Source organism: Myripristis murdjan, chromosome 17, assembly GCF_902150065.1.
Source record: "Myripristis murdjan chromosome 17, fMyrMur1.1, whole genome shotgun sequence".
Lineage (NCBI taxonomy): Eukaryota > Metazoa > Chordata > Actinopteri > Holocentriformes > Holocentridae > Myripristis > Myripristis murdjan.
Window position 1 is genome coordinate 8452730 of NC_043996.1, and position 19582 is coordinate 8472311.

Below are 19582 nucleotides of genomic sequence, written 5' to 3' on the forward strand. Positions count from 1 at the left end.
GCACAATCTTTAAAACAAGCCACAAATTAAGATGAGCAATATGTGTAACAAAACTGTAAATGAAATAAAACTACCAAACCCAAGCTGAAAAGTAGTCAACAGTGACAATGACATCCATCATGACTGGTGCATGTTGACTTGGCCTGCTGGTGGCGGTGTGGAGGAGGGGCACATGTCCTTCCTCAAAGGTGCATCAATCATGGGGGGCAGCTACCAGAAATGACTAAAAATGGAAAACTAATTAAACACTGATGAAAATTCCAAAGCATTTATAACCAAGCTTATTTATTACACATTTCCCCATCTTCGTTGGGTATTAGTGGATTAATGGCTGCAGTCAGTAAAGGATTGTACCTGCGTTAACCTGAGCCTCGGAAACAGAACCAACCTCTGTGACCCCCCCCTTCCTCCCCACCCTTTTCTTATTACCCAGGCTGGTGGTGACATGGGCACCCAGCTATGTTTTCCCAGCTGGCTGTGCATACGTCAAAAGGGCATTTGGCCACGGGGCCGTGTGTTTCACTGGAAGGGGGAAAAACCCTCCACTTGGAAAAGCCAACTCTGCGTGTGTATGTGTGTGTGCATGTACATACAGTAGGTGTGTGAAGTGACGGGTGCTCCGAGGCAGTCACCTGTGACTCTCCCTCCATAAAAGCGGTGCCTGTGTGTGCATGTGTGTGAAGTGATGGGTGCTCCAAGGTGGTCACCTATGTCTTTCCTGTCAGCCCTGGCCTGGGTCATCGCCTGGTAAACAGTCAGCCAGGCGCCAGGGAAAACAGCAGCAACAGAGGGAAGAAGGAGAGAGAAGAAAGAAGGAGGGAACAGGGGATGAAGAAACAGATATGTGGAGAGAGAGAGAGAGAGAGGAAAGTGAAGGAAAGAGAGAGGGAGGGGATCGTGGAGGGAGACGGGATGAAAAAAGAAAGTGTGTAGCAGCTGTCAGTGAGAGGTGTTTACCCAGGGCAGAGGCCGACAGACGAGTGAAAGACATAAACAGTACAAGAGATGAAAATGAAAAGTGACATTGTGAGGCCTCGCACCACTTAGCATATTAATTGCAGAGGCGGTTGGAATATCTGTCTGAAAGGTTAAAAAAAAAAAAAAAAAAGGAGAAAGCGTAAAAACGCGCATAAAAAGGAAACAGTGTTTAAAGCCCCACTGGGAGAGCCATGTGCAAATATGTCGAGCTACTCAGCCATATCAAAACGAGTTGAACTCTACAAGGGAAATTTTGCATATCATCAATCTTCATACGCAGTTAAGGCCTCCATATGCATGGCGACATTAGGAATTCAGTTTATATTTGGGTTTGTGAATATATTAGCTACTGTATTATGCGCTGGCGGTGTTTGCCAGTAAACTGCCTCATACTGCAGGGACTAAATGTGCACAAGCTCTGAGATATAATATTTAAACATCGGTAGGACAAGCCTAATCATCCTCTGGCTGGAAAAATGGGCACAACAGTAAAGCAGCTGATTTTTTTCCCTCTATTTCAACAGCAAAAAAAGGGGTTTAACAAGTTCCTCAGCTCTCTCTCTCCTGTCACGCCTCACTGTAGACCCCTGATGCTATGGGTCAGGACACATTAATGGATTGCTTGCCTGCTTCTTTGAAGTCCTGTCATGACCAGTGTAGCAGTACTATGTAATACTTCATGAGTAGTACTTTAACGAGCCTGGGTTCCAAGCACAAGTCATAGGCTCATTACAAAACAGCGCTGGCATCTGAAAATGCTTAACACCCTTGGGGTGATCCTGGTGGATCGGTGGGGTAAGGCGCATACCATGTCCTCATTACGTTGTGGGTTCAAAAGTGCTGCCATCCGCTCTCGCTGTCTCCCATCTTTCCTGTCAATCGCATCCTCTCTGCCAGTCTCCACTGTATACCGCCTAAAAGAGCAGAAATTCTGTACGAAGCCCATTAAAAACAGTTTGAGGAGCCCCACTGTGCCTGCTCATGACAGGAGAAACACTTGAGGTGGGTGGCCCACTGCCCAGAAGAACAGAAAACTGTTTAAAAACCATACCTAATTCGACTATAACAAATATCTCAGTCAAAAGAGACGTGTAACACTGTGTGCTGCCATGGGATTTATGGACATGAGTCAACACTGGGAAAAAATAAAATAAAAACTTTCTCTAGAGCATTGATTGCTGACAGACAGCTAAAAAATGAGATTGATTCTGGAAGCAAATCAGAGCAAAGCTTCACCCTTGATGGCTGCTCCAAAATGACTTGGCCAGCCTGTGGTGGTTACTATGGAGCCGACACGTCCAAGGAAAACGGTATGTGAAGAATTCTGTTCCATTTGTATTTCTACATATCCTTATCACACGATGATCCATCTCAATAAGCTTGGTCATAATGCCATTTCATAACAGCGAAACTCTGCCCAGGGCACAATCTAGTTTCCTTCCAGAGGCTTATTTTGCTTGCACTGGCTCTTGATAAATGTATAAGCCTCCCCAAGAATGCTACAACTGTAACAGAGTAATGATATCCTCGATTTATTGTGAGCCTCGGTGCATAAAGCAAAACCATTTTTCATTGCAGCACGGATTCCAATGCAATTATTTATCATATTTTTCAATATTTCACCCTGCAATACAGTGCCTTCTGAGATAAAGAACTGTGAAAGAGGAATATGTCTTTTGTGCAGTAAACAGATTACAGACCATGGCAAAACAGCGGTGAAAATGTGAAAAAAGGGTATCATGATTTATACCATCTTGCAAACGATGTGCCGACTCTATGTGCTGGCAAGACAAAATCAGCCCGTCTCGAGGAGCTCAAATTTTTCAAAACATATTGAAATGTATTTTTGCCTGGTAGGTGCAACAGGCTGTACTATCCGCAGTGTTGGGTACATGATCCTACATTTCATTTTTACAGCTCGGGCCAATCAGCTTATCCTCGGATGACTTTTCTGGACTATTAAAGGTTCAGTTGGGAAGTGCTGTAAATCTGCCTGTTTAGGAAAATCTGTAAGTCTGTCTGAGGCAGGGATTTCTAGCCTGATAGTGTCTGAGGTGACCCTGATGGCTCCTGGATGGCTGCTAAACATCCCAGGCAGCCACACTGTGAATGTGGGACAAAAAGGATTGAGAGGAACAGTGGAGTAATAAAAGTTATGGCTGTGTGCCCTAATCTGCCTGTTTGGTGCAGCCTCTCTACCCAAATACCTCCTGAATGTAACAGCATGGCCTGACATTCCTCTTTCAGGTTTCATGCTTTTTATCAAGAGCATGCGTTTAACCTGGCAAGGGCTGACCAGTTTGGTTTGGCTCTGATCTTAAAGGACGATACCAGTGATTTGGCATGTTTAGCCTAATATCTACAAAAACAATGTACTCCAGATTCCTGCTAATATTTTCCCAAAGCAAGAACTCCGATACAGATTTTCTTGCCTTTTATCCAGCCACTGGTTTCCATTCATTCCACTACAATATGACAATGAACATTAAGAGATTTCAAACTTTCTTCACAGCAGTATTTCATCACCGTCATAAAGTCGTCCGCATTCATTTTCCTAAAAGCAGCAGCACTGTTGTGTTTTGATGGCCTGAAATTGGGCGGAGTGAGACGCTCCCTCTGCCAGAAAATAGTTCCTGGGGAAACATTTGATTCACTCAGCCAATCATCAGGTCTGTGATTTATGAATGTTGATGGCTGTGTTGGCTGCAGAAGCAGAACATTATAGAGAGGGTGTTTCAACCAAAAATTCAAATTTGAATATATACTGTGCATGATTTGCAGAATGGTTTGTTGACATGTAAAATGTGGCAAATTGCAGTAAATGGGCCAAACATTCAAAATAACTTGTACAGTCCTTTAATATAGAGATGATATCCATTAACCTTACCATATCCATTAATAAATCTGCAATTTTTTCATATCAATAAATGTCCTTTTTGGTACTCTGTCGCCAACTGATGCCACACAATAGTGACTCGAGTTCATGAAAGCTTTTCCGTTTGGTGTTCTAAAAACCTCTGAGTATCTTTGTACCCTGGTGCACGGGAAGTGGTGTGTTTTATGGTTACAGTTTGTCAAGTATAAATATAAGAAAGTGGAAGAAATATTAGAAGAGAAAAAGAATTTTGTAGATTACTGCTTTAAGTGTGAGTCTCCGGTTCAACAGAAAACGGTGTTTCATGTCCCATGCAGCGCAACGAGCTGACGTACCCCCATCACACACACACACACACACACACACACACACACACACACACACACACACACACACAGGCAATCTTGTAGAAACCTGGTTTTAGTGGGAGGGAGCCACAACTTGTCATTCAGCTGGGGTTGTTTACCCTCGGCATTCTTAGAGTATGATTGGTTGGAAAAATCAGTGATTGCCAGGAGACTGATGTGAGTTATGGGATGTCTCACCTTTTGAAGCTGTGCCTGCTGTCGTCAGTTCAGTTGTGCAGGCCCGGACCCTTAGTGTGCGTGCGTGCATATGTCTGTGTGTGTGTGTGTGTGTGTGTGTGTAGACTCTTCCAGCCAATGTGCTGCTGTTTTTCTCTGCTTCTTAATGGAAAGGACAGGTGCTTTAAAGATGATAATGTTTTTACTGTGGAATCTTAATATGGATCAGACAGCAGAGAGTCCTCTCGATATGGAAAAATGAGAGGAAACACTAATAATAAGCAATAAGAGTCAGTGAACAAGCTTTCATAGATGCTTTGATTATTGAGAGTTGCTTGTTTGATCTTTCCAGAAACGTATGGACATTCAGACATTAGCACATTCCTCCCCGATGAGACAATAAAAGCTGTCCTTATGATTTTTGGTTTGTTTTTCTCAAATAAAAAGATAAGCTCGCCCAAAGTCAGTCTCAGTGACAAGACGCCTTTCATCCAAGTCAGAATGGCCTGTGTAATGAGTGAGTTACACGTGCATGTAAGTACATGTGTGGAAGCAATTTGAATCGCCCCCCTCTGAGCAAAACCAACATGGTCTATAAAATATTTTGCGTTATAATCAGACATGCCACAGCGCACCATGTTCGATTTAGTGCAAAAGTGAAAGCAAATTGCTGCCTTGATTTTATTTTGTTTTTGCTACAGCGGCACCACTTTTTACAGTGAGGGCACTCATCCCCAACACAAAAACAGACGGTAGGTTTAGAGAAGCAAATGTCTTGAACCTGATGAACTGGGAGGAAGGGGGGGGGGTGAGTGAGAGTGAAGTGAATGAAAATTCAAAGGGAACACACACACACACACACACACACACACACACACACATTAAAAATGCACGCACACAAAGGGATGCAGTCTTTGTCATAAAAAGATAAACACTGCAGGTGAAATGCTTCTCATTCTTTTTCCTATCACAAGTTGCACTTTCTGCAGGTTATCTGAAAATTCAACCACTTCAGTTAAAGCAGACAGCTTCCTTGCAACTAGGTGTAATTGGCAGCCACACACACACACACACACACATGCGCGCAGACGCATTTGGCAGCAAAAGCCTTAACAAATAACATCTGGACTTGGTTGTCTACCTTTCCGCTGAACAAAAGGCAAAGAGACCGGCAACAACAACAACAACAGATTACCGACAAACGCTCACTGTTGCTTCTTGGCATTTCAACACGGGTCCCAAACACTACCAGACCACGATGATTGGCCACATGGAGAGGATTGTTTTTAACTTCTGAAGAACAACATCCCATCGGAGATAAAGAGGTAATTGTTGAATGAGAGGAGGAGGAGGAGGAGGAGGATGAAGAGGAGGAGGAGGGCGGGAGGGCCTGAGGGTGTCATTTTGAAAAGCGGCCTTGCGTGAAGAGGAGGACGAAGAGCGCTCCAATCTATGTAGACTTTCTCCCAATTTCTGTTTGATACGTGCGCTGCCTAGCTGCCATTTACGTCATGGAGGTATAATTCATAGAACATTACCTTCCATTATATCTTCAGAGGGGCGATAAATCGTTTTATAATTTGAAAGAAGTGCGTCTAACCAAATTGATAGCAGTTGCTGTTTGAGCACTTTGCATGTCGAAGGCGGATTTTGCCAAAGGGAAATGCGTCAATAAGAGAATGACACAGCTTGAGCAAAGGCGGACACGACGGACAATCAATTATACAGCGGCAGCGCGGAGCAAAAACAAGCCTGTCGCTGAGATCCTTGTAAACAACCATACAGTAAGACAGGCAGCGGCAGAGCAGCCTGCACAGCCACATCTCTGTGCCGTTTGTGGTTTATGTGATGGAGGTCAACGTTTCCTCCTCTCTCACAAAATCTGTTTTTTTGTTTTTTTTATCTCTGCTCCTTCTTTTCCCATCTGTCTGTCGTTCTTCTCAATTTAGTTTAATTGATCGCTCCTCTTACCGAACATGTCGACATATCAGCCCAAGTTCTTTCTCTCTTTCTTTTCTGTCTTTCCGATGGGACTGCCTCGGCTCTTGGTTCACACTCCACCTGGACGAGGTGCTGGTGTTACTGCCACCACAAATCCCACATTTCCAGCACTGTGTGTAAGCCACTACCGTACATAATCAGGCTTCCTCTGAATACTTCCTCTGAAAACCAGTGAAAGCTGCATCACTGCCTGTATTGAAATATTGCAAAATAATAAGAGGGAAAAGGTACCTCTTGTTGTTTTTCAGGTATACTGACTCAACTGAAAATCCTAAAATCACAAGCTACTATGGAACAGGAACCAAAAAGCTACATTTTTTAGCCCTTTGAAGCACATTTATTTTTAATGTTTTAAGGGGGGTAATTATGTGGTAATTTTAAGAGAATTTTCTTGTAAATTTGTATTTGTTCATATATATATGTATATATATATAGACAGATAGATAGTTGTCTTTCTTTCATCTTCTTTTTTACTAAGTTGTAGGCAATTTTCTTTTTTTTTTTTTATATCTTTTATTAATTATTATGGTTAATTAATTAACAAATTTCATTGTTAATTAATTCATTCCATTCATTTAATTTGCTCATTGCCTTTCCTCCTCATGTGTTTCAAAGAAATCAACTGAATTTGCTCTGGCTTCATCAGGGGCAAAGTATACAATATACAAATATACTGCAGACTAAAACCAGTGACTGTAACCTGCTGTACCAGTGCTTGGCTACAGCTGTGTACTGTCTTTTGCTTTGGCTGCATTTGTTTACATTTGTTTACTAAAGCTGGTAGTGATGAACGTGGCATAGGTCTCGACATAAAAGCTCTCTGTGCAGTGACACATGACACACTGATGCACCACTGATGGCAAGGAAATGTGACTCATTTAGTGGAATCTCGGGGTGAGATCCTGGACCATTTGGGAAGACCAGCCTTGTCTCCGGCTCTCTCTGGTGTCATGGCGACCTCGTTGGAGCTGAATGGATAGAGCAGAGACCTACCAGTGCCAGGGTTAGGGTTCATTTGCTGTAATCAGAGATAATGGAGCAAGAGGGAAAACCCTGCACCTGATATTCCAGCCTAGAGGAACCCTTGTCTGCAAAAGCAGGCAATTTTACTACTGATTTCCCCTGGTGAATGCTTTCCAAGTCAAATAATGATCATGGAATACAACATTTTATAAATAGAGTAACATTTTGAAAATAAAGTACAAATTATTAAACTAAAAGATGAAAACTAATATCATAAGAAGGATGTTACATATTTATTTTACTTTGTATAGATTACGTTTTAAATATATTCTGGTAAAATAAGGATCACATCAATATGCATGAAATAATTCTACAGTGTACTCTGGCTAGCTTGACAGTATTTCCATGAACGCCACTCCCCTACTATCTCTGTGCATGTTACTCTCATTTCCTCAGGTTTCCATGCGGCCCGCACTCTTAGGGAAGGACAGGCACGGGAAACACAAATATCACCAGCGTTTTATAGGAGCTATCTGTTTCACTTGTCCAATAAAAATGCGACGTGTAGATTTTATGGGGTAGTAAATGATGAGCTTCTTTCCTTCCACTTCACACAGACGATCCCAAAGAATATACACTATATTTTCATCTAGACAGGTGACTCCTGTAGTGAAGGGTAATCACATATAGCCCGGTTTAACCACCTTTTGTACCTGAGCAGTTCAGTTTACCTAACTTTTCAGGCTCACATAAATCTGAAATCTAAATATGAACCAAGTTTACAATAGGCAGTATTTAACTGATGTAAATTATAAATATCTTTTTAACACATCCTAAGCTTCCTTCTGTTTTCATTATTTGGGGCATAACAAAATGGGAAAAAAAAAATATGCAAAAGATCACTCTTGAACCTAATCACTGATATAGGACCTATGTTAGAAAACATGATAAGGAAAATCAAAAGATCAGAAAAAAAGACAAGTAAATTACCTATGAATCGTTAACTGTGCATTAGCTGCGGCCTCCAAAAGGAAAACAAGTGGCTGTTTGGTACTGTCTCAAAATGTCCTTTTAATTTAACACTAAACAAGATTCCCATTAGCTGACAATTGACTGGTTCATGGCAATGAATTTAATTGAACTTTGATTGATTTTCTCAGTGGAGACTTCGTTCAGTGGTCAGCTTCCCTGCTCAGAAAAGGCACCCAAACCAAGCCTGTGCCCTCAGCAGAGCAGCCACTCCAGTCGCTCCCTGCTTACACTTAAAGTGTTCAATATTTTGAGTAATGATAGGCAACTAGCATTACACTAGTAAGAAGACTGACCTGAATATTTGCTGGTGGTTAGAACCGTAGATTCATAGATTTTAAAAATGTATTATTATCGTAGTACAGCCGATGTAGCTACAGTTTCTTTTTGGAACTATTTCAGATGAACGACCACAAATTCATCCGCCATGGAGGGATTTTTAGCTGTACACAGTCTCACTCAGCACATTCACTTGCAGTGGAAACAGGGGAAACAAGTCCCTTATTGTTCAAGGCAGTGCAGGATTTTTATGTTTCATGACGATTTTCCTACTACAAACAACAAGCCAAATTTCATGGTGTATCACTGAAACCCTTAAACTGATTCTCCCTTAATTTGGAAGTTAAATTCGTTCCTTAAGTGGAACCCATAACTACTAAGGTACAAAAAAACATATTTTCCATATTTTACAACAATGTCACATATGTATGCTGTATCTGCTGGTTGAAGCTCTTCACTGACACTCAGTCACACTAATACTGAGTGAAATATTTCAACCCAAGATGCCATTGTTTTATGACTGCAGCATCACATCAAATAGAAAATATATCGAGATGTCTTGTGCATCATTTTATACACATTTCCCTGTAATGCAACAGGACATATTTTGGATATCTGGAAACCTCGGGATCTCCAGAAGATTTTAAATAAAATTCTGTGGATTCACAGAAAATCACACAGCCTCTGACTGGAGTGGCAGCTGAAAAGGTTAGTATTAATTATCCTTTAACTTCAGCACTGCTGTAAATTGTCAAGAAACATGCAATACTTGAATCACACTTTGTTTTTGTTTTTTTCACTTTTGAGATAATGCTAGTCACCTACTATCACTCTGCATGGTGCGTGCTGAAATGTGGAGGACCTGAAGCAGTTATCCAGCAGCTGCACATGGATGATTTGGGTGTCCATGTGCTCATCACTTAATGGAAAGTAGACCAACAGGCCAATTTCAGATGAAAAAAAAACTTGGTGTATTGCTTAAACATCTACTAGGATCCAACTGACGCACAAACGTATCTTCTGTTTTCTGTTCTGCGTGCATTGATCTGCTCAACACCCCTGCACTGTGCCTCCGCTAAATGATACATATGTCTGGCTTTCACTTTTAAACTCAGTCAGCCTGTCTGGACCAGGTGGGCTGGTTGGACTGTGCATGAATGGCGCGATGCATTCACACACACAGCAACCTGACCTTGCCTCTGACCAGCAGGTGAAATGTTTCTGTGTGTGTGTGTGTGTGTGTGTGTTTGTGTATGAGGTCATTCCTTTATCCGGACGCCTGACAGACAAGGTGAGACTCAGGCAGGAAAGCATTCCTGGGTGATGAGGCGCCGTCTCTTTCACCTCAAGGAGACACCGAGCCCCTGCACAGAGGTTTTAAATGCCTCTTCTCTGGAAACACAAATGATCAAAAGGGCAACTGTTCAGGATCATTTCACAGATTTTATTCACTCTATGGGCAATTAATATTCTTAGCTGGAATACTTTCAGTTAAATTTCAGTCTGTTTCAGGGGCCCGGGTGTGATACGAGATCATGACCTACAAAAATCATATATATCCCGTCATAAATCCTCTACTAATTAGTCGAGAAACCTTGTCCTGCTTTCTACCATGGTGTTCAGCAAGGAGAGCTTTCATTTGTTATTTTACTGCTTACCAAAGATGAAAGAAAGAAAGAAGGAAAGAATTTATGATGAATACAGCAACGTCAGAAACTGGTCTGTGAGCAAATAGATCTTACAAACGTACAAATGTGCTGCTTTTACGACAATATGCTTTAACATGTTGTCTACTACTATACATCATCTATTCATCATCATATTGCAGCAGTCCGTGTAAATGAACAAACAGAAAACCCAGCAGTAGGCTACATTCTGCCATCTTGAGAAAAACAAGGATGATTTAGAGCAAACTGCAGCTACCTGTAGATTTACAACGACGTTTTCACAAGAGTGCTGCCTTCCAAGATACGGCTCAACAAAGAACAGAGCTGATGTGTACCAGACTTTTACCAGACTGTCGTATTTCGGAGTCGCCCGGCTTTGATTTCATTCTGAAAGCTCAAGCAGACCACAGTGCTGTTGCTGACACATTGTGGTAAAAAGAAAGCAGGTGGGATGTGCAGTGTCCGCTCAGAGGAAGTGACTGATGCTAGGAGAAAGCCCAGCCCCCTTCCAGTTGGGCCCACATGTTTTGGTCACCTGTGTGTGTGTGTGTGTGTGTGTGTGTATGTGTGAACTACAGAGGTGAGTAATATGTTTATTGATTGGATTCCATGTTCCACTGACCCCTGAGCAAACCCTGCCCTTATTGGATGATCAAAGCTGTTACATCATCGGATTGCTCACAGATCAGGGGATGTTTGTTTTCACAGCGAGCCTGGTCCAGTCGGGTGGTGCCCTGACTTAAAGCAGACTTCCCATTCATGAAGTTTCCACACATCTGCTGGGAAGTGTGTGTGTGTGTGTGTGCGTGTGGTGTGCTCTTGCACTATGATCTCACCTTGTGTGCCTGAAGCTTATTATGGGAGAGATTAGCGCACAAACAAGCTGTTGTCAGCTTCAGATCTAGCCTAGTCCTGGATGTTATAATCATCAGCTGTATGATGAAGTCAGTGTATGTACAGTTATCTAACATTACATAATCACCAACATGAAACGGCACAAATGCGACTGTGCAGTTGCCAATGAGGGGAGTATATGCTGTGGTAAACAACCCTGAGCTCAGGATGTTTTCTAAAAAAGGAGGGCATTCTGACATCTGTTTCTGATGAGCCCTCAGAAAATAAAGGATATTCGGTACATGTACACATATATATATATATACACATATATAGATACAAATAGATATATTGATAGGTGGACACACTAAACACAAACTTTGGCTCGCTTCCTCAAATGATCAGTAGTTCATATCCTTTCCCGTAAATGGATGCTCTGTTTTCATTGTCCTTCTGGAATTTATCATGCAACTCATTTGAGGATTGAGTTCTGGGAAGAAATAATATTTCAAATACTGAAGTGGCATCCAGCAGTTTTCAGAGAGCTGTGGTGCAAGTGTGATGGCAAGTGATTTACATTGCTTTAAAATACACTCCTATAGCGTGGGAAATCGGCCATTTGTACTAATTGTTCCAAATCTGTTTTGTGGGGGAGTGAGGACAGTATAGATGTAGAAAGTGTATATCTGCAAAACAGATGATTATGGGGTGGTGGGAAGGTTTTGTGGGTGGGGAGAGGTGGGAAGTGGGGGTTAGGAGAAGGGTGAGGTCCACTGCAAAGAAAGAAAAAAAGAAAAAGAAAAAAGAAAAACACTGTCTCTGGGTGAAGTGCAATGACACTATCTCCTCATCCATCACATTTTCACAATCGCACATTTGGACCTGATTTAACAACATTGTGCTTCTTCTACTGTCTCTTTATTTGATGGTAAAAATTGGACATTAAGCTGTGGAAACTGGGGAAAGAGAGAGAGCGAGAGAGAGAGTGATAAGTGATAAATAACTAAATCAAAACAACAACAACAACAACAACAACTCTGAAACACAGCAGAGCCTTGTAGCCAGTGGGAAGGGGTTGTATGTCCAAACTACCGTGTATCCTGAGCTTCATGTTGCAGAAGATCAGATAGTAACATCTGTCTTTAAGTTTGTGTCTGAAACACATTTGGGAAAAAATGTCAATAGTGTCCTATTGAAACAGACAATATTAAAATCCCGAGGCTCTTTTGAATCGACAGCACCATCTCAATATCTTCAGCTGCCAAGACGTCTGAATATTTGTCAAAATATATTCTGCAAGCTGTAGAAAACAAGTCCATATGTTCCCACTGATGGATTTGCCCTGTCACTTATTTAAGATGGGGATCCTATTAGATCCATATTACCACATTACTTCACATCAATGCCTGTTAAACTCAAAGTATCATTAGAGATGGTGCACTGATCAATACTGCACTACATTCATCATAACTCCTAATTTATGATCCACTAAAACTTAATGACAAGAATATATTGCCTGCAGTGCTAGAGTTGGGGGTTTCATTCCTGCTGACATCACCCGTTTCTTTGTAATAAGAAGCTGTAGTGAAAAAGTCTAGTTTTTGTGGTTTTCATCTTTGGGGCGGTGGGCGGCTTGAATTGAAAACTCATATGGTCCTTTACATTCTTGCTATGTTTTGTGGCCTCGGGGCTCCTACCAATTCCACAATATACTTTTAAACAGACACGGCTGCCTGAAAAAATAATGGTTTACTTGATTCCCAGGAGACTGACTGTATACAGATAAGACATTTTATCCAATAAGAAGAGCAGTGGAGAGCAAAGGAGAGGTGGACAAAAGGCACCACAGAATCCAGGAGAGGAGATGATGAAAAGGAGAGAAGGAAAAAGAAGAGCAGGAGACAGCAGGGAAGTGGGCAAAAAACGGAAAGTAAAGAAACAGATAAGGGAGGAAAGGGTAAGAAGTTAGAGGAGGGGCAGACAGATGAAAAGAGTGGAGGAAAGGAGAGAAGCTGCTGAGAAAAGGACCAGAGGGGAGAAGGTGAGGGGAATGATAGGGAAAAAAGAAAGGCATGGAGGGGAGAAAAGAGAAGATGGGAAGAGGAAAAAAACAGGGAGTGGTATAGGAAAAGTGGGGAGAAGAGGCCAAGGAGAGATCTGCTGTGACTTGTGCATCAGTTCATCTGAGACTGATTCTCCAAGATGACAGAAGACTGACAGCTGAAATCAGAACCACACCACACAGTCAGTCTTCCAGATCTTTCCATCTTTTTCATCCATACTATGCCTCTCTCCCTCTCTCCCTCCCTCCCTGTATCCGTGTCTTTCCTTCTCTCCTCTCCTTGGTGGTCTTTGCTATATAATAGCTACACTCTACCACCCTTTGTTCACAGCTTTGTTGCGGAAGTTTAACTGCATCAATCTATAGCTGCATACGCAATTTTGCACGCTGGTGGCCCCAAATCACATCGAGAACTGACTGTTTTTTAATAGCAATGTTTATGGGGAAGTGAAGTCAAACCTACAGCTGGCAGGCCAGCCAGTAAGTCTAGCTGAGAACAGATAAGAATGACCTCTTCTGGCTGCATTGCAGAGTTTGGAAAAATCCAAAGTATGTGTCATCTGCTGGCCACCGATCCATCAGATCATCCTCCATTTGAACAAAGGACTTATGGTCCCCTGCAATCCATCAGTCCCTTAAAGTAATTTTAAATCCACAAGATACACTGTGTAAATAAAACAGCTTTGGAGTTGCCGTATAGTTTATTTTTTTCATTCTAACAGAGCCAGGGTAATGGCTGCCATAGACTTCAAGTCTATGCAAAACTAACACAAAATGCTACCCATAGGGACCAAACCAGTGGACATACAGAGGTGAAAATGGTATCAAACATCTTATCTCAGTCTGGATAAGGGCATTTTCCTCAAAATATTGGAGTATTCCTTTAAACTAAACGCAAATGAGCTGAGGTACTTGCTACTGCAATAAAGTAATCTGATCACTGTGACATAGTAAATCATTACCCCTAGAACTGCATATCAGACACTTAGAAATTTCTATCTCATTCACAGCTTATAGGATTGATGGATTGCGGGAATTGGCAGTCCTTGATGATCTGATGGATCCGTGGGCCAGCAGATGACAGATACTTTAAAATAGTCAAGTAACAAGATGCTCTCAATGGCAGCTTTCCTCAACCTGCTGGTGTGGTGCCATCGGTGCCTTTCCCTGGACAGAGCACTTGCTCACTACTGATTAGGAGACTGTTTTGGATTTAACTCTCAAGGTTTCATCACTTCCTGTGGGCAAAAAAGTTCTCCTGTCAGAGTCCATTCCAAACACCACAATTATGTTTGCACAAACTGGGTAACTCTACAGCATCTCTGTGGCAGTGTCATGACTTTGGCTCGTAAGATTTTTTTTCCCTCATCATGACTCACTTAATACAGTTTTAAAGTCGCAGTTCAGCTCCTTTCTACTGGGCCACAGTCCGGACACTGATTTTAATAGTCCACTGCTGCTATTGGTCATTCTGGGGCTATAATAGAAAAGCAATTTTCATTTTTTCATCTTGCTGTGTAGTTAATTTTTTATCATTGCTTCATGTCTCCATTCAACACTTGTTTGTTCATCCTGACAAATGTCCTAAATGACGAGCTAGCCAGGGGCTTTCTCTGGTAATGCTGCTATGAATTTTAAGTGTACACATGTACAATTTACTCTGATTTTACAACAGACAGTACACAATTTATCTTATCTTGTCTTATCTTACTAAAAAAAAAAAAAAACTACTGAACTTCTCAAAGTTTACAAGCCTCATTTTCCTTGAGGATAGATTTGATTTATTTCAGCTTCTTCCAAAGAGAAGACACAGCTAGACTTTTGTGGTAGCTTTCTGAACCTTGAAACCAGCACACATTAACAAATATCTGCACGGTCACAAAGTCAAAACAGCTGCCCTACACTTCAAACAATCTTGAACTGATGGGAAGCTCATACTAGGAGTCCAGGGTGGACTTGACTTGCTGCCAACATCAATTTGGTCTAGCAGAAAGGTACTGGTCTTTGTCTCTCATCTGTATTGCACCAGATGTCAGTCTCTCACATCCTGTTCTTAACAGCATCGGGCATGGAGCTTGCTTGAGAGGCATAATCCAGTTCTGTAAAAAAAAGTAGAGGGTGACTGGGTCCAACATTGCTTTATAAAACTAATATTAGCATGTCTTAAGGGCACTATTTTACAGGGGTGAAAAGAGCACTCAAACATCTTACTCAAGCAGAAAAACTGCCACTTCTGTTCTTCTGTAAAATGTTGTTCAAGTGGAATAAAAGTGCTTAACTGAAAATTATTCAAGTAAACGAGAGAAACAAACTTAAGAGTTCAAGATTCGGAGCATCTCCCTCACCTCACCCAGATACAAAATTAATAGGCCTTTTTCACAGCAGCCATTTTGCTAGAGTTTGACACATTCATCCTCTGTCTCATTTTTACAATGATGGGTTATACTTAGTGATTCTGCAATTTGTTTTTGATGTCTTCATTTGACAATTAGAATGAGAGAGACTACAGTCTTGAAACACACAGACAAGTACAACACAACTACAACACAATAGCAAAACACCTATGTCATCCTTTAAGGGCTCAGAAAGATCCAGTGATGAGGGTCCAAAACTTGTAGGGTTTACATCCGTACTCTGAGAATAGCAATAACGAAGCCCAAAGGAACAGCCTGTTGTGTGGCTACACAAACTGACTAGATAGGAATGGGATTCCTGGTGTAAATAATGTCCATTAGTGCACCATGGATGGCTAAAACGGATGATGCCATGGAAACAAGCGTGGCTTCATGTAGACAGTGCAAGAGACACTGCAAACTGGAAACGCTCAGCATGACAGTCATCACACAGTCATCAGTGGAATATTCCTGTGGCATGGTGTCTGAGTTTCTTGACCGGTAACAATGCTTCTTTCCATAAAAACATCGCTAAAGGTTCCATGGCAGCCACCTTCGCAGCCACATGACCATTCAACAATGTTGATCTGAGCGGGAAAGTCTGCTCTAATCTATTCTGTATCTCTGTATCATGTTCTCATCCATAACAAGGCTGGATATTTGAGCAGTAATGACCCAATCTCTATTTGGGACTGCAGCAGTTCCTGCGGAGTCCCACAGAATTCATACTGCTCGCACTTTTTCTAACCATGATCAGCTCTTTCCAAAAGTTCAAAATCAGAGAGCCAAAACTGTAAACTTTGATGTTGTACCAATGTAATATTCTTGTTGGCTGGAAGACTGACTTTGAGGACAGATAGGAAGTTTGTTTGAACTTTAAAATCAAAGCAAACAACATATCATGGCACTGCAGCTAGAAACTACTCTCATCTTGGATACTGTAACATTCACAATTTTCTTAATTTCTGTATCAATTTGACAACACAGATTAGGGAATGGGACAAACATGTGTTTTTTTAGGCTACGGAATACAGTGGTAATGGTACGCTGATACAGACTGTATTTTCAAAGGGCACAGACGGAATAACAATCTAAAATGGAAAGCAAAAGGTCACATTGGCCTTAAAAGCAATATGTCATCCTGAGAGAGGACATTGTCATTTTTCAACATGCACCCATTCATAAAAATTCCATCTGTCTCCCTTCTCTATCTATCTATCTATCTATCTATCTATCTATCTATCCATGTACACAGGATGGTTTATAGAGGATGGTTTATACAATACAATACACAGTACCTGCCAATGCACTTTGTTTTCTCTAATTTTATCATGGGAGTAACAAAACAAAACAAAACAAGAACAAAACAAAACAACCAGTACATCTTCATATGTAGTGACAGATGAATGCCAATTTATTTTTCCTTTGAAAGCTCAGGAACTGGAATAAAATGTTATATGGATGCCACACACGTATTCCACTCTAGGCTCCAACAATAGTAAGCCGAGTTCGCCGTGCACCACAGAGATGTACCGAAGGGGTGCAATGTTCCCCAGCCAAAACCTAATCAGAAAAATTTTGAGAACATTTATTCAAAGCATATATTCTAAGTAAAATAAAAAAAGAATGAATGGAATGCTTTTACTGTATATACTAGATTTTCCTGTTATTGAATTTTGGTCTTTCCCATATATTTCTTAAAATTCAATTACACTTTGGTAGTAATGTCAACCAAACCATTGTGGTAGTGGAATGTAAGTACTGGTGCTGCTGATGCATCAAATCTTCCAACTGCAGTGTGCTGCAGAACTGCAGAAGGGTCAAATGATGAAGCCTAGGATAAACACAGAACTGTGTACTGTTATTTAACCAGGAGATCACAGACTTTGCATCCAAGAGTCAGCAGAGAAACTTCAGCATTAGAGACCCCCTATGGTAAGGGCTTTAAAAAACAGAAAAGTGCTCGATGAAAGTGAATTATACAACAGTTAACTCTGGTGGAGCAAATTGATTGGACGAGATTCATTCCATGAGTACTGATATACAGTATAACAGCACTCTGGTATTGTACTGTTATGTATCACTCTGCTTTATTAGTGCTCAGTAATAACTGTTGATTGCATTAACAGCCGTGATCTACACTACAACTAAATTTGCACTGTGAAGACATTGGAAGTAAACTATGAATAGTGGTGAGAAGAAGACAAAAGGGATGAAAGAAGTCTGGATACAGCTCCTTTCTGTGTTTTTTGCCCCAGTTGGTGACTGTGAGGCAGCGCTGTCTATGTTCATGGTTATGGCCATAGTTTGGAGGATGGTTAGAAACCATTGCTCTTGGGGCAAGAGGGTATCATGACTGCATATTGTGGTGCAAACTAGCCTGGAAATAGTTTAACTAGCTTGCTATGTTCAATTCAGTTGATTGCGACTAAGATTTGTGTTGTCAGAGCTGTAAAATTGGCTGAATACCTAAATTATAATCTCACTTTTTACCATTATGTAATGAATGCTGTTGTTTGTAGAACTGTTGTATAAAAGCAATTTCACATGACGATACGAGTGCTGTCATACTGAATATCAGCACGGCTGTGATTATCTTCGGCCTCTGACCTATGACTAAATCACAGCGGTGTTCATATTCAGTATATCAGCACTCCCTCTCTGGTGATTCTGCTTAAATATTGCCTATGTACTAAGAAGGTTACGAATTAGTTATGAAAGTGGGTGAGAACGTTGTATAAATTTGACTACATATACTGACATATATACCCTCTATGTCTATCTAAATGTTGATATATTGGATTCATTTTTTGAAAAAGTCAACACCTGAATTATTATAAGGTGAAATCCTATATCATTGAAGTAGTATTAGCTATTTTTTAGCTACTGCTTCCAGAAGTGAAACATTTTTATTAGTGCAGTCATCTGTAGTAGAGCAGAGATAAAACACTGCTGTTGAACCTTACTGAGCCCATAAAAAAGGATGCAGTGATAGCACTAATAAACAAAATGCCCTCCCGCTTTCTTCCCCCTCCTGAATATATTGATTAATGATCCCCAGTGTTCTGACTAATACAATTTATTCCCTCATTAAGCTACAACAAACTTTGCAACTCTCACAGAGAACTGTAACAGTCTTCATTATAGATTGGGTCATTACGGCTAAAATAAACTACCCCTGTTTTACTAGCTTCCACTCATATAGGTCTGGCCAAATAAGCTGTGCTCTCTGTTATGGATGACAGGGCTACACACACTCCTGCTGCTCCGATGGCCCTTGCTGCTCCTGTTCTCCTTTCAGTGAAAACACACCTGGACACCATCCCCATTATTAAACTTAAACTGAATTCATGTGAGTTCAAAGGTGAACAATTATAAAACACCTGGACAATACTCATCTCATGGGAAGAAGCTTTTTGATAAATGTTGGCAAAGAGCCATTACTGCCTAAGGTAAAGTTAGAGCTTTTGTACTGACAAATGTCTTCATGTGCTGCTTTTTTCATGGTACTGTACTATAAATGTTTTAATTTTCCGTATATGCAAAGAAAATCATTACAGCAACATATTAGATAGCAAATCAGACTGAAAAAATAATTGGTTTGCATGTTGCTTTTTGGGAATGACCTCTTCAGTTTACAGGTACAGGACACCGCACAGAAACCATCCTAATCAACATGCTAATCTATGATACTTCAGTACCCCAATACTGTTACCGCTGAATGCCATCTTGTGGAGGCCTTTTAAACTACAAGTGAAATCAACAATCAAACTGGTGGCTTTTTAACAACAGGTTGTACACAAACCTAAGGATGCGTTAACCTGGGGAAAGCTTTAATGTTGGCAAACATAATCTGCTATAAATGATCTACACTTTGAGAACTTTTCAGGTCTTGCACAGTTAGAGACGCAAATATAATTTCAAAAGTAATGTTGAAAGGTGGGGACATTTAAAAAATGCGAAAGGGACCAGGCGCA

At 41.0% G+C, this 19582-nt stretch overlaps 1 protein-coding gene across 2 annotated transcripts in view; it reads right to left on the minus strand.

Moving 5' to 3' along the window:
- Positions 1-19582, minus strand: part of astn1 (astrotactin 1) — a 378530-nt gene that overhangs the window by 26366 nt on the left and 332582 nt on the right. The gene's annotated exons all lie outside the window — the stretch shown is intronic.